The sequence below is a fragment of the Gossypium hirsutum genome, chromosome A04 (genome assembly GCF_007990345.1).
Source record: "Gossypium hirsutum isolate 1008001.06 chromosome A04, Gossypium_hirsutum_v2.1, whole genome shotgun sequence".
Classification (NCBI taxonomy): Eukaryota; Viridiplantae; Streptophyta; class Magnoliopsida; order Malvales; family Malvaceae; genus Gossypium; species Gossypium hirsutum.
The window spans coordinates 32,438,608-32,456,364 of NC_053427.1; positions in this window are offsets into that span (position 1 = coordinate 32,438,608).

Below are 17,757 nucleotides of genomic sequence, written 5' to 3' on the forward strand. Positions count from 1 at the left end.
TCGATGAACCTTTCACTAATGTATTTTTTTTATAATTCCCCTTGAAATAATTCCCAAGTAACCCTCTCCGGTGGTACCACAGATATCAGTGTTCTTCACCAGTGATATGCCGCATCTCTCAACAAAGATATGTCACATTTTAGGCACTCCTCGGGTGTACAGGATAGTTCATCAAATACCCATATTGAGTTCTCTAACTAGAACTCTGCTTTTTGAGGGTCATCATTAGCATTTGCCCTAAATTTCTAAGCACCTTGTTTTCAAATTTTATTAACTGGTATTCTAGAGAATCTCATAAAATTTATACCTTGAGGCATCACGGGTACGGGTTGAGGATTTGGGGGAGGTGGGGGAGGTTGAGCGTTCGGGTTCATTCGAACGAACTTCGTATAGTATACATTCATCTTGTGGAGAAAGGTCTCTCTGTCGCCTTCACCTCTACTAATAGTTTCTGGTCTATTTTCAGATGGCATTACTCCTTCAGCTGGAGCAAGTGCATTACTTTCTACATCATCTGCCACTGCTTTGTCGGGATCCATTTGCTACATGAAAATACATTTTAATATTGTCAGGAGTCATCACACTATCATATATATATACATATGACATGTATAGCTAGACTCAAGTAAGTTAGGTTAATTCGAGAATCGACTAAACCATAGCTCTAATACCACTAAATGTAACACCCCTTACCCGTACCCGAGGCCAGGATAGGATACGAGTCATTATTGAACACATACATAGTCATTCATGCAAAAAGTCGGGCTATAATTTTTTTCTTTAAAACAACTTCATTCATACATACACAAATTGTCCCTAATATGGGCCTACGAGGCCCAAAAAAGCCATCGAAAAAGGATCAGGACTAAATAGGGAGCTTTTAGAAAAGTTTGGGAAATTTCCCTAATACAGAGCCACACGCTTGTGTGAGACAAGGGACACGCCCGTGTGCTCTCTACACGCTAGTGTCCTCCGGCAGTGTAACTCTCTGACTATGACGTCAGCATCAATTTAGTGTCACATGGCATATCACACGGTCGTGTGGCCAAACCATGTGGTCAATTAAAATTAAATAAATTTTTCATAATTTGGTATAGACTTCACACGGCCAGAGTACACGCCTATCTAGTTAGGCTGTGACCCTCACACGGCCAAGACACACGCCCGTGTCTTAGTCCGTGTGTTTACTACTGAGCTATAATAGCCCGATTTAGGGCTTAGTCAAAATAATGGTCTCGTGACCACAAATCAGAAGTCAAATAAATTATTTTATAATTATTTAGATGTTATAGTGTGTTTTTAAGAGTGCATGAAAATTTTGGCGAGTTAATTGTGACGCTTGTGAGCCCAATTGTGAAAAGGGACTAAATCGCATAAAATGTAAAAGTCCTATTTTGATAGCTAAAAGTGCCAAATAGCTAGAGAACCTAAATTAAGGGTCTTTAAAGGGCAATTAGACCCTTTAGGGAGGCATGGCTGACCATAGGAGACAAAGGTGGTTAAATTTTCAAAATTTGGTAAGTTAGGTGGCTTATTTTGACTGAAATAGGAATAAATAAAGGAAAGATGATATCATCCCTTTTTCATATTTTTTCCCCATAAAAAATCAACCATTGAAGGTGTTTTGAAAGCTTAAAAAAATTTTAGCAACTAATAATCCTCACAAGTAAGTGATTTTGATAATTCTTCTTGATGGTTTTTACATTTTTGAGACCTTTGAAGCATGAGCTTTCAAATGAGGGTACTATTTTTCAAAATGATTAAGTTTAGGGTTTTGCCATGAAAATATTTGTAATGTTTGCTGAGTTTTTAAGGAAGAAAATGAGTCTTGGGTGCGTAATAAACAACTTTTGTGAAAGGTGTTAGCATGAAAACCCCTAAAAGGATTATTTTGCATAAGTTGTAAAATAGATGATAAATGTGTGATATAGTGGGAATTTGGAGTTGCTAGAAGAGTAAAAAGGGTTTAGATAGACTTAATATAAGAATAAATTTGATAAAAATTGATTTTCGAGCCAAGGGACAAAATGGTCATTTTGTCAAAGTCTAGGGGCAAAATGGTCGTTTTACCAAAGATATGAATTTTCGATTGCCTAATTTTAGTTAGTGACTAAATAAATACATTTTGCTATTATAAATCAAGAAATACCGAATCCAAACTTAGACAGGGGAAAGCCAAGTAAATCGACTAAATCGACTAGTCGCCACATTTTATAATCCGAGGTAAGTTGTATGTAAATAGTATAACTATATTAATAATATATGTATTTGAATTGTATTGAAATTATTATAGCATAAATTTCTTGATTGTGGAAATGAGAAAATGTAATGAGAATAGAGATAGTAGAATTCTCGATTGAACCTTAGGAAATAAATCAGATATTCATGCTATGACGTTTGGGACACTTGTGTGAGCTAGTGTAAGACATGTTGGGTCATGCATCGACCAGATTATGAGAGCCAATGTAAGACCATGTTGGGATATGACATCAGCATTGAGATGAGTGCTAGTGTAAGACATGTCTGGGACATGCATCGGCCTCGAGACGGAAGCCAGTGTAAGACATGTCTGGGACATGCATCGGCTAGAGATGTGTCAGTGTAAGACCATGTCTGGGACATGGCATCGGCACAGATATGCTAGAACTTGTGTAAGACCATGTTTGGGACATGGAATCGGTAGCAGACCCCATGTTTGAGGCTAAATGAGTATCCGATAATGTTCCAAATGCTTCAACAGTGAAAGTATGATTTCAAGTTAACAAGGAAAGTATAACTGTGTTGTGAGTGGTACAGGTACCTATATGGTATGTATGAAATGTGAGCTCAATATATGCTGTATGAGGTGTATTGAATATTGATGAGTAAGTTTTGCTTATGCCACTTGTGTATTATGATACTTGTTGATGAATGGTAAAGTTATGTTGTATATTTATTTATATGCAACTTACTAAGCTTTATGCTTACTCCCTCTCTTTTTTCATTTTCTTATAGTGCCGCCAATCTAGCTCAAGGACCAAAGGAAGTCAGAGTTATCGATCACACTATAAATCAAAGCATTCGATATAGTTTGATTTATATTTTTGAATATGTCATGTATAGGGCTTAGACTTTACTATTTTTGTGTCGTTGAGAACTGGCCAAATGTGTTGGCTTGGGTTGGAAACCCTTCATTTTGTATTAAGCCTGGACTGATGGTAAATATTCATTTTGATATATGCAAATGAAGTTACTCTCATGAATGAGTAATTACTTAATTGATATGTAGTCTATTGTGGCTAATTGGTTTAAATAAGTTATTCTTGTATTGGTTTGGTTGCTTTTGTATAGGTTGTGTAAGTAAGGGTGGCAAAGTGGCTTGGTAAATAGCCTTATATCATCCACACGGGTAGATACACAGGTGTGTGTCTAGGCCGTGTGTGACACACAGTCTGCCCAATGGGCATGTGGTCCGGCCGTGTGTCCCCTGCACGTTAAAATTTCAAGTCAGTATACATGGTAGTAAACACAAGGGCAGATTCATCACATGTCCTAGCACACGGGTGTGCGCCTTGGCCGTGTGACATTTTGGGGATGCTGACGTCAGAAACTGAATGTCCATTTTTTGCACACGGGCTAGGACACAGGCGTGTCTGGGCATGTGAGGGACACGGGCCAGGGACACGGGCGTTTGCCAGGCCGTGTGAAAGCCCCTATAGATGTGCATTTAGAATTTATTCCACACGGGTGGAGGACACAAGCGTGTCCAAGTATTTCTTAGGTCGTTTGTGCCACATGGGCCATCAACACGAACATGTTGAAATGGCCGCACGAGCGTGTTGCCTTTCTACAAAGGCGCGTGCCCTGTTTCAAAGTTAAATTTTCTGTAGATGGTTTAAGGACCCGAGTTGATCCCGAATAGTTTTCAATGGTCAATTTGGGGCTTGTAGGCCCATAATAAGGAGTTTAAAGTAGAAATTGAAAAAACATTTGTGGCATGAGATCGAGTTAGGTAATGCCTCGTATTCCACTCCGGTGTGGGTTACGGGTATGGGGTGTTACATGTAGTGCTATCACCGATCACCAATACACTTTATTCAGGTTGTTGTACATTTTTACACTACCCGTATAGACAGACAAACAACCACTATGTGCCTCTCGTAGAATCTTCTGAATAAGCTTATTGCCCTTGGGTATGCAAACTCTATTTTTGAACATTAAACATCCATCAACACCAATACGAAACTCGGATTCATATTCCGTCTCACACTGAGTCATATTAGCTTGCAACTCCTTATCATCTTTCTAGCTTCACGGATCTCTTTTAGAAATGTCAGTCTAGCTCTCAACTCTGCTAGGACCGAATCATCGCTAGACATAGCTAGCTGAGTATTCATGGCTCTCAAGGCAAAGAATGACTTCCTACTCAAGGCGTCGGTGACTACATTCGCCTCTCCCGGGTGATAGTCAATTATCAGCTCATAATCCTTTATTAGCTCTAGCCACCTTCGTTGCTGCAGATTCAATTCCTTTTGCGTCATTAAATACTTGAGACTTTTGTTGTCAGTGAATACTCGAAATTTCTCTCCATACAAATGGTGCCTCCAAATCTTCAATGATAACACGATGTCGGCCAACTCTAGATCGTGCGTCGGGTAATTTTTCTCATGTGGCTTTAATTTTCTTGAGGCTTGGGTTATAACCTTGCCTTCCTGCATAAGCACGTACCCCATCCCATTTAAGGAGGCGTCGCTATATATCACAAATTCCTTACCCGACTCCGGTTGTACTAACACTAGGGCTTCGGTCAACAAAGCCTTTAATTGCTCGAAACTCTGTTGGCACTTTTCTGTCCATTCGAACTTGACATCTTTTTGCAGCAATCTTGTCATCGGGGTAGCTATCATAGAGAATTCGTTTACAAACCGCCTATAGTATCTGGCCAAATCTAAAAAGCTTCGAACCTCTGTCACATTCTTCGGCAGTTTCTATTCAACAATAGCTGAGATTTTGCTTGGGTCAACTCTAATCCCGTCACCCACCACAATGTGTCCTAGAAATCCAACCTCCTTAAGCTAGAATTCACTATTACTGAACTTGGCATACAATTGTTTGTCTCTCAGGGTGTGTAATACAATCCTCAAATGCTTCGCGTGCTCACTCTCATATGCTAGTAAATCAGTATGTCGTCGATAAAGACCACCACGAACTTATCCAAATATGGCCAAAAAATGCAGTTCATCAAATCCATAAACACCGCCGAGGCATTAGTCAAACCAAAAGGCATGACGAGGAACTCATAGTGCCCGTATCTTGTCTGAAACGCAGTCTTCAGTACATCTTGCTCTTTCACCCTTAACTGGCAGTATCCTGACTTCAGGTCAATCTTGGAAAATACAGTGGCTCCCTTTAACTGATCAAACAGGTTATTGATCCTTGGAAAAGGATTCTTCAATGTTACCTTATTGAGCTGTCTATAGTCGATACATAACCTCATCGACCTATCTTTCATTTTCACAAAGAGCACTAGAGCACCCCATGGGGAAAAGCTCAGTCTCGCAAAGCCCTTGTCAGTTAACTCTTGTAGTTGAGCTTTCAACTCCTGTGACTCCATAGGAGCCATCCTATACGGAGCAATTGGGATGGGTGTCGTATCGGGGACCAACTCGATTCCAAACTCAACTTCCCTCACCTGAGGTAATCCAGGTAATTCCTCCAGAAACATGTCTGTAAACTTACAAACCACTGGTACCGATTCAATCTTCAACTCAGACACTTGAGTATTCAGCACCGAAGCTAGGTAAGCTTCATATCCTTTTCTCAAATATTTCTCAGTAGTCAAAGACGATACTATTATAGGCAAATTATCCAACTCATCTGGTTCAACCCAAAGAACAATTCCATCTTCACATTTCAACTTAATAACTTTTCTCCCACAGTCCCGTACAAAACTATGAGAAGTCAACCAATCCACCCCAAGGATTACATCAAATTCATTAAATGCCAATAACATCAAGTTAGCTGAAAAACAATGACCTCTAATTGTCAAAGGACAATTTCTACATACTTGGTCCACTAGCATATGTCTGCCTAAAGGGTTGGACACTTTTACTACAAACTCAGTGGACTCTACTATCATGTTCATGTGAGGTATCAATTCCATACAAATATTAGAGTGGGTAGACCCCGGGTCAATTAAAGCAACAACAGATATTTCAGAGTTTGTTTTCAAATGTCTTGTGTGTTAGCAAGTGAAAGCTGAACACCAAGTACTTTCGGGTCTACTTCAGTCTATCATGGTCCCCGAGTGGAAGTGGGAGTGGATCATTATGAATTTTGTGACGGGTTTTCCGATAATCCCGAAGAAAAATGATGCTATTTGGGTTGTTGTGGATAGGCTAACAAAGTCGGCATATTTTATACCAGTGCATACTGACTACTCCCTTGAGAGATTGGTTGAATTGTACGTTTCCAGGATTGTGAGACTACACGAGGTGCCCTTGTCAACTTTTTCAGATAGGGACCCGAGATTTACCTCGAGGTTTTGGAAAAAGTTGCAAGAAGCCTTGGGAACAAAATTAAGGTTTAGAATGGCATTTCACCTGTAAACCGACGGCCAATCGAAAAGAGTGATTCAGATTTTAGAAGACATGTTGCGGTGTTGTGTTCTTGAGTTTCAAGGCAGTTGGGAAAGGTACTTGCCATTGGTTGAATTTGCCTACAACAATAGTTATCAGACAAGTTTGAAAATGGCACCTTATGAGGCTTTGTATGGGAAAAAGTGTCGAATGCCCTTATATTGGACTGAGCTTAGAGAAAGTTAGATTCACGGGGTTGATTTAATCAAAGAGACTGAAGAGAAAGTGAAAGTGATTCGTGATTGCTTGAAGCTGCCTCAAATAGATAGAAATCCTACATGGATTTGAAATGAAAGGAAATTGAGTTTTAAGTCATCGATAAGGCATTTTTAAAAGTATCCCTGTGGAGCAAAGTCCTCAAATTTTGTAGAAGAGGCAAGTTGAGTCCTCGTTTCATTAGAGCTTATGAGGTTATCGAGAGAGTAGGACCGATTTCCTATCGATTGGCTTTGCCACCAGAGTTGGAAAAGATTCACGATGTGTTTCATGTATCAATGCTAAATCAATATAGATCAGAGCCTTCGCACGTGATTGCGCCGAAGAGGTTGAGATTCATCCGGACACGACTTATGGCGAAGAGTCGGTCAAGATTTTAGCTCGGGAAGTGAAACAGTTGAGGAATAAGAGCATAGCACTCATGAAAGTTTTGTGGTAGAGACATGGAGTCGTGTAAGCCACATGGGAACCCGAGGAGACTATGAGAGATCAGTTCCCAAACTTATTCACCGGTAAGATTTTGGGGGACGAAAATCCCTAAGGGAGGAGAAATGTAACAGCCCAATGTAGGGCCTAGTTGGAATAGTCATCTCGAGACCACAAATCTAGAGTCGAATAAATTATTTTATAATTATTTAGATGTTATAGCATGTTTTTAAGAGTGCATGAAAAATTTGGTGAGTTGATTGCGACGTTTGTGAGCCCAATTGTGAAAAATGACTAGATCGCATTAAATGAAAAAGTCCTATTTTGATAGCTAAAAGTGCCACATAGCTAGAGAACCTAAATTGGGGGTCTTTAAAGGGAAATTAGACCCTTTAGGGAGGCATGGCCGGCCATAGGAGACAAAGGTGGTCAAATTTTCAAAATTTGGTAAGTTAGGTGGCTTATTTTGACTAAAATAGGAGTAAATAAAGGAAAGATGATATCATCCCTTTTTCATCTTCTTTCCCCACCAAAAATCAGCAATTGAAGGGGTTTTGAAAGCTTAAAAAATTTCAGCAACTTGTAATCCTCACAAGTAAGTGATTTTGATAGTTTTCTTGATGATTTTTACATTTTTGAGACCATTAAAGCATGAGCTTTCAAATGAGGGTACTATTCTGCAAAATGATTAAGATTTTAGGGTTTTTCCAAGAAAGAATTTGTAATGTTTGCTGAGTTTTTAAGGAAGAAAATGAGTCTTGGGTGTCTAATAAACAACTTTTTTGAAAGGTGTTAGCATGAAAACACCTAAAAAGACTATTTTGCATAAGTTGTAAAATAGATGATAAATGTGTGATATAGTGGGAATTTGGAGTTGCTATAAGAGTAAAAAGGGTTCATCTAGACTTAAGATAAGAAGAAATTCGTTAAAAATCAATTTTCGAGCCTAGGGGCAAAATGGTCATTTTACCAAAGATATGAATTTTCGATTGCCTAATTTTAATTAGTGACTAAATAAGTACATTTTGCTATTATAGATCAAGAAATGCCGAATTCAAACCTAGACCAGGGAAAGCCAAGCAAATCGACTAAATCGACTAGTCGCCACATTTTGTAATCTAAGGTAAGCTGTATGTAAATAGTACAACTTCATTAATAATATATGTATTTGAATTGTATTGAAATTATTATAGCATATATTGCTTGATTGTGGAAATGAGAAAATGTGATGAGAATAGAGATAGTAGAATTCCTAATTGAACCTTAGGAAATAAATCAGATATTCATGCCATGACATTTGGGTCACTTGTGTGAGCAAGTGTAAGACATGTCTGGGGCATGCATCGGCCACATTATGAGAGCCAGTGTAAGACCATGTCTGGGGTATGGCACTGGCATTGAGACCAGTGCTAGTGTAAGACATGTCTGGGACATGGCATCGGCACAGATATGCTAGAACTTGTGTAAGACCATGTCTGGGACATGGCATGACAGCTGACCCTATGTTTGAGGCTAAATAAGTATCCGATAATGTTTCAAATGGTTCAACGATGAAAGTATGATTTCAAGTTAACAAGGAAAGTATAACCGTGTTGTTAGTGGTATAGGTGCCTATATGGTATGTGAGAAATGTGAGCTCAATATATGCTATATGAGGTGTATTGAATATTGATGAGTAGGTTTTGCTTATGCCACTTGTGTATTATGATACTAGTTGATGAATGGTAAAGTTATGTTGTATACTTATTTATATGCAACTTTCTAAGCTTTATGCTTACTCCCTCTCTTTTTTCATTTTCTTATAGTGCCGCCTATCTAGCTCAAGGACCAAAGGAAGTCAGAGATATCGATCACACTATAAATCAAAGTATTCGGTATAGTTTGATTTATATTTTTGAATATGGCATGTATAGGGCTTAGACTTTACTATTTTTGTGTCGTTGAGAACTGGCCAAATGTGTTGGCTTGGGTTGGAAACCCTTCATTTTGTATTAAGCCTTGACTGATGGCAAATATTCATTTTGATATATGCAAATGAAGTTACTCTCATGAATGAGTAATTGCTTAATTGATATGTAGTCTATTGTGGCTGATTGGTTTAAATAAGTTATTCTTGTATTGATTTGGTTGCTTTTGTGTAGGTTGTGTAAGTAAGGGTGGCGAAGTGGCTTGGTAAATAGCCTTATATCATCCACACGGATAGACATACGGGCGTGTGTCTAGGCCGTGTGTGACACACGGTCTGCCCCATGGGTGTGTGGTCCCGTTGTGTGTCCCCTGCACCTAAAAATTTCAAGTCAGTATACATGGTAGTAAACACATAGGTAGAGACATGACCGTGTGATGGACACATCCTAGCACACAGGCATGTACCTTGACCGTGTGACATTTTGGGGATGCTGACGTCAGAAACAGAATGTCCAAGTTTTTGCACACGGGCTAGGACACGGGCGTGTCATGGCTGTGTGAAGGACACGGGCCAGGGAAACAGGCATGTGCCAGGCAGTGTGAAAATCCTTGTAGGTGTACATTTAGAATTAATTCCACAAGGTTGGAGGACTCGAGCTTCTCCCTGTATTTCTTAGGCCGTGTAAGCCACACAAGCCATCAACACGACCATGTTGAAATGGCCACACGGGCGTGAGCCCTGTTTCAAAGTCAAATTTTTTATAGATGGTTTAAGGACCCAAGTTGATTCTTGAATAGTTTTCAATGGTCTATTTGGGGCTCGTATGCCCATAATAAGAAGTTTAAAGTAGAAATTGAAAAAGTTCTAAATTGGACCAAGCCTTGGTGACTTGGGGAACGTTTGTGTGCATGAGATCGAGTTAGGTAGTGCCTCGTATTCCTGTCCAGCATGGGTTACGGGTATGGGGTGTTACATGAGCATTCTAGCTTGCAAAAATAGGGTGCAGGGGACACACGGCCATTCCACACACCCATGGGACAGATCGTGTGTCACACACGGTCTAGACACATGCCCGTGTGTCTACCCGTGTGGACCATTTAAAGGTTATTTTCCAAGCCAATTGTCACCCTCAATCATTCATACATTCAAACATATTTCATAGTATGCAACATGACATATTTAGACACTCAAATATTCAACACGATGGCACTCTCGCATCTTCATAATGTCATCCTAATGCACATTCATTTTGTTACACCATTTAGAAGCATTCCACACCAATTTCATGCATTATTAAGCTTGTTACCATAATTTCAAATTATGCATTCATGACTGTAGTCATTTTAAGCCATTAAGTCATCCCTTATCTTTAAGCATCTAATCCATACTTTATCATACATTCACCAAGCAATAACACATCACATCATCAAGGCACTAACACGTTCATGCTTGGGTAAATAGATTACAACCCAATGATCAAATATAAGTCATATCACATGGCCATTACAAAATGAATCATCAACATCATAGGCCTTCACAATTTGGCCAAATAGCGTGGCACATAACACAAAATAACCAAGTTTCCTATACATGCCATACTCAAAATAATAATTTCACTATACCCAATGATCTTTTGATAGTGTGATCGAATACTCCGACCGCTTCCGATCCTAGAGCTAGCTTGGCGGAACTACAAAGGATGAAAAGAAAAAGGGGGTAAGCATTAAAGCTTAGAAAGTCCACATGCAAATAATTGCAATGGTAGTAAGAAATCAACATGCAAAGACATAGTGACATATACATAAAGATAATTCATCATTCAAACCTTTTGGCTTACTTATCATATTCACATATAAACTTGCTCATCACAAATCATTCTTTACCAAGGCAATATTCATAGGTTTAGCGTATATACCTGTACTCATCGTAGTATATCATATAACCATACCTTTTTAACATGCCCTCCTTTAGACTTTCATCACATTCATTATATTACCCGTTGAACACTCGGAATACTAATGGATACACAGAAACTTGCACATAAGTGTCACATAACATACGTAGCCAAAGCTACCTCATAACATGTAATGCTCGTAATGGAGCTACTCATGGACTTGCACATATAAGCTATCGATCAAGGTGTAACTACACGGGATGCTCGCAAAAGCTGTCAGGTATCCGACCACTCAAGGATTACCTAGCCACCAGTAGGACACGCAAGACCATTGCTCGGAACTCAATCACATGTATCGCATCCATTATGAACTATGACCACTCAACGAGCTCGGATGCTCGCATGCATAATGAACTCGGACCACTCAACAAGCTCGGATGCCACATATATCACGAACCCAGACCACTTAACCAGTTTAGACTACTTAATTCCTAGTGACATGTCACTTGTATCCTAGACTATTCCTAAGGTTCTAAGGGATTTTCCTCGCTTGCACAAGGCATACTTTTTCATGCGTGCTCGTGATGTCGTATGTAACAGCCAATTATCATTTATGCTTTCATAACAACCAATAAGTATATAACTAAAAATAACAAGAAAACATTTATCACAATATATCAAAACATAAAAATGTGCTACAACACCACATTATTTGCATATGCACTTACCTCGGTACAAAAATGATGATAATCGAGCCTAATTGTCGTATACTTTATTCCTCCTTTGATCAAGACCCGATTCATGTTTTTCATGGTCTAGAATGCCAAATTTAACTTGTTTATTAATCACATTATTCAAATCAATCCATAATTCATTCCTTGGTAAAATTATCTTTTTACCCTTAACTTCCACTTCTTTACAATTTAGTCCCTAGGCTTGTAAAATGAAATGCATGCATTTTCTTTATTACCCAAACCTAGTCAAATTTTCCTTGTACTCATGACAGCCCATATTTTCATCAAAAATCAGATTTTTATCACTTATTTTACATGTAACACCTCTAACCCGTATTCGTCGCCAGAATAGGGTCATAAGGCATTACGAAATAAAACACGATTTCGAATAATTAAATATAAATATTCATATATTCACATAAACAAGTCTTGAAAGTTAATCAAAATTTATTTCATAAACCAATACAACTCTTAAGTTTGAACATTTCATATCATATGTATATATGGTCATATCGTTCACATGAAACCATATAAAATATAATATATCAATAATTTCATATATGCGGCATTAGCATAGTAATTTATATGGATCTATTATGCTTTACATATTAATACCAAATAAAAGCAAGTATTCGGTTATGGGTCAACTCACTTCATTTCCTGGTCTATTCGGCTAATATATCATTGTATACATTTGCAAACTTACACGAAATTAGCAAGTTCATATAGCCACATACATAGGTATATAGCATCCATAATTATGAACATCTTTACTCACATATAAGGCACATAAAAACTTAACTAATATGATAAGACCAAATGTCATATACACATGTCTTAACTTAGTCCATAAGTGAACACCAAAATTTGTATCATGCATATGTCTTTCTGTTTACCTATCAATTTCATAATTTATCTTAACTCAATAACATTCATAATGAACCATACTACTAAACATTTATATATCATCATCACAAATGTCATGAATTATGGTTACATCCACGATATAGACTTATTACAAGACCAAACATTTATGTATAACCTAATCAATATATGTATACATGTATGGTGAACATTTACCCTAAAACCAAGGCCACATTTAACGTTTGAACATATTCTAAAACGATTGATCAAAGCAAACATGGACATTTTTCATTGCTCATCATATTGCTTAGCAGAAACATACTACTTTAAAACATATATACAACCAAAATTCCCATCATCGAATTATCAAAACTGAATTTATTAAACAATAATACTAAGAACATACTAAATCAAAACTGAGCATAATGGGCAAGTTCACATATATACCACTTCTTAGTATAAAGCACATCCAAAATAACCAAACATATTTACGACTGACATCTCCATACCTCATGCAAAATCATTAACCAAATTCAATATACAAACACATAACACATATTATGTTCGTTTGTGACACATAGCATATTAATCTAAATAGACTCAAACCATTACTATACTGGAACCGAATTCAAGCATAGAAATAATCCATTTTCGCATGGCCTTTATACAAAACCAAAATTCGTCGTTTCAAAACACATTCTAACTTATACATGCCATAATTCAAGTTCGATTATTTAAATACCAAAGCTGTAGATAGTGTGATAGACTTTGCTGAAGATCCCTGAGCTTCTAACTTGAATAAAAAATCTATAAAATAGAATCATACATAAAAACACAAAGTAAGCTTTTGAAGCTTAGTAAGTCATAAGCAAATAAGCAACCCAATAATATATTCAACTCAATTAAATTGAATCAAACTATAATATCATTTTCACATCTAATTACAAACTTACCATCTCATAAATAATGTATAAACTCTCATACATAATTATTACCTTGGCCGAATGCTTATCTAGTTAAAATGGTAAAATATCATTCAACTTCCAAAGCCATGATGTCATTTTATGTTCAAATATACCTATATTCACATACACAAGCTCATGAATCAAAGACAACATTTTATACATCCATATATTATTTGTCCAAATATACAAGATCACATATACCCTTATTCAAAACTCATTTCAATAATATTCACATTATTTATTCACAAGGCCGAATACCCTACCTTATTCACATACATTCTTCCTTTACTTCATACATGATTTATAACCAATATCAAACACACTTACTTACCTCATTTCAATTATATATTAAGCTAATTCATACCTGATCATTCAACCCATTTATACGTTCGATCACAATTTATCGTTGCCTGATGAACCATTCAGAATTGGATAGGACACTCGGATAATCACACACATCGTATAATGCCAATGTCCTAGACGTGGTCTTACATGTAATCACATATCGATGCTACTGACCCAAATAGGGTCTTATTCGCACACATATATCTGAATCACATATTGATTCCATGGTCTTACTCGAACACATAAGTCAGAATCCTATGTCATGACATATGTATCCTAACTATTCCTACGGTTCATACAGGGCTTTCGACTTTGTAACTCGATCGAAATGAATTCAGAAATGTAATAACCAAGCCTTTTCATATTCGACCATAACAAACATAAATTCTAACATTTCATAACAGCATATATATTTAACATTTAACTACTATTAAACATGTCTATTTTCTTATAAACTTACCTCGGACGATATAAAACGGAACAGAGCGGCTAGTCGACAACTTTCAATTTTCCCCGATCCAAATTTGATTTTTTTGGTTCTTGATGTAAACATATTCAAATTAAGCTCATTCATACAAATTTTCATTCAATTTAGTCCAAAAACACATAAATGGGCAAATTACCATTTTACCCCCTAACATTTACAATTTTTACAATTTAGTTCCTATAGCACAAAACACAAAGTACACAAAATTCTCCATACCCAAGCTAGGCCGAATATTATCCATACAAGCCCATATAATTCATTTATTTCACATTTTAGTCCCTCAAATTATTATTTTTACAATTTAGTCCTAATTACTCAAAATCATCAAAAACTCCAATACAAAACATGTTAATCTAAAACATATCTTCCATATTTCATCATCAAATAACAAAAATCACAAGCTCTCAATAATGGCACAACTCGAAATGTTCATCAAAATAAAAAATTCAAGCATGGGTTTTGTAGTACTCGAAGCAATGATCTCAAAAACGTAGAAATTATCAAAAATCGAACAAAAACGAACCTTGATTAAGCTTGAATAAGTGCCGAACCCTAGCTTTGATATTTCTTTCTTCTTTAGTTTAGTTTTTGTTAAAGAGAATGAATAAAGAAAAACATGGCTTATTTTATGATATAATAAGATATATTAACTTATTAACTAATTTACCTAATTAACCTTAACGAAATAATAATAAAATCATATAATTTATGTTTATTACCGTCCAAACAATATGCTAATGGAATATTTACAACATAAATACTCCAACTTAGAAAACCATTAACAATTCAGCCCTTATGCAAGTTACCACCTAATTTTCATTTTACGCGATTAAGCCCTTTTATTTAATCGAACACTCAAACGATAAAATTAAAGCACGAAAATTTCACATATATAAATTCACGTAAAATAAACACAGAATATGATTTTTAAATATTTTTCTAACTCGATTTGTGGTCCTGAAACAACCGTTCTGACTAGGGTCTAAATCGGGCTGTTACATTACATCTTTTACAAAATGGTCCCTTTAAGGTGTTTTCATGCAAAATCACCTAGTAAAATATGTTGTACACATATCAAACTATCATATTCTTCCATTAAACATCAAAACACAAACTTCTCATGCATGGGTCAAAATTCCAACATGAACCCTAGCTTAAAATATGGTTCGAAACGGGTACATCATGTTACGAGGATTTTAAAAATGTAAAGAACATTAAAACGGGGCTAGAACGGACTTACTTCCAAGCTTGAAAAGTTTAAAAACCCTAGCTATGGTTCTCCACAAATTTTGGCAGCTAAAGAGGAAAATGGACAACGTTTTCACTTGGTTTTCCCTTTTTATTTCATTTAATTACCAAATGACCAAAATACCCTTAGGGTTTTTCTTTCAAATTTTTCCAATGCATGTCCATTTTTGTCCAAAATTATAGAAATTGGTCAAATTTCTAATTAGGACCCTCTAATTCATAATCTAAAGCAATTTCATGCTTAAAGCTTTTAGAAAGCAAGTTTTGCATTTTTATTCAATTTGGTCCTTAAAATTCAATTAGACATTTTATGCATGGAATTTCTTCATGAAACTTTCACATAAGCATGCATTCATATTATAGACCTCATAGAAATCATAAAATAATTATTTGTATCTCAGATTTGTGGTCTGGAAACTACTATTCCAACTAGGCCCTAATTCGGGATGTCACATAGGCACACGCCCATGTCTTAAGGCCGTGTCCTCCACATGGCTGACACACACGGTCGTGTCTCTGCCCGAGTTTTTACTACCATGCATAATAACTTGTAAAAATAGGGTGCAGGGGACACACGGCCAGACTACACGCCCGTGGGGCTGATCGTGTGTCACATACGGAGGTAGCAAATTTTCTTGGTTTTCATCCATCTCCTCGATTGTGGTTGAAGTATCGTGCTCTTGCTCTTTTGTGTATCGTAAGCTTCGCCATATTTCTCTTCAGTTTCTGTGAACTGTGCAATCGATCTCACTATCAAATAGTAATGGTCCTGACGGGTTTCTTCTGGTCAAAACTAGAAAAACCTGTCAGAAGAAAATAAATGAAGAATTAGAAAAGAAAATAAAAATTTAAGTTGCAACAAAAGTAAAATCGCTAAAGTAATAAAAATAGAGTGTTCCTAATATCCTAGTTCCTCGGCAACGGTGCCACGGCCGTGTGCACCCACACGACCAAAGAACACGGGCGTGGACCGAAGGTTAGACGCGCCCAAATTCAAAATTCGCAAAACACATGGGCAAAAATTAGGCCACACGGGCGTGTCCCATGGCCGTGTACCCTAAAATCTATATAAACCCCTCACTATTCATCATCTCCCTCCCCAAAAATCCCTAAACCTAGCCGCTATAACTTCACACGCCCTACCCCCCACGCCTGTGCACCGCCTACAACACCGATTTCGATGCCCCAAGCTCCTTCCTTTTGCGTTTGTTTTCTCTCTTCTCTCTATTTTCTTTAAATATGTTGGTTATTTCATGATTTCTCTACTCTATTGAACTATTTTGAATGAATATTCATAGTTAGAATATTAAAAAACTCATGCTTGTTTAATAATTTTTTTTTCATTTTAGTTACTACATTATGCTATACTCTTTCATTTTTCCTTGTTTCCTTGAAATTTATGCTTACCCATAAGCATTCATTCATTATTCCTATAATTTTATAACCTGATATATTTAGTTGTTTTAGTTTGTATCATCTAGTACGTAAATCTCATGAAATATTCATATTTAGTCTTGATTTTCCATACTATTCTTGGGGTATATTGGTTGAACTTCGTTTTTTCAATACAGGTACAATGTCGTCCTTACATGGTGAGAAAACCGCTGTTCCCGCCTCGAAGAAGAGGAAAGGAGCAGCATCATCCTTGGGTCCTACCATGGAGATTAGGCACCCGTTCCTGCAGGTTCCCTTGGGACCCTAGGAGGAATTATATCAGATATTACGGGCTTGACCCTTATGTGTGGACCGCTGCATTGACTGGGCCGCACTCAAACAGATTCAATTGGCTGACACGGTCCGAGCCCTCTTAACGACTGACCCGTAGGGGCTCTTCTTTGAGATTGTTGAGCCGACATATCTCGAGTTCACATTGGAACTCTGCTCGACATTCCATATTTAGACTATCATGACAAACTTCGATGATCCTGGAATGGTCCAGTTCTGCCTTGGTGGTCTAGTACGCCAGTTGAGCGTACCCGAGTTCGGGATTACACTAGGGCTATACACGGAGGAACTCATGGACGATAATGAACTCAACACCCTCCACCACCA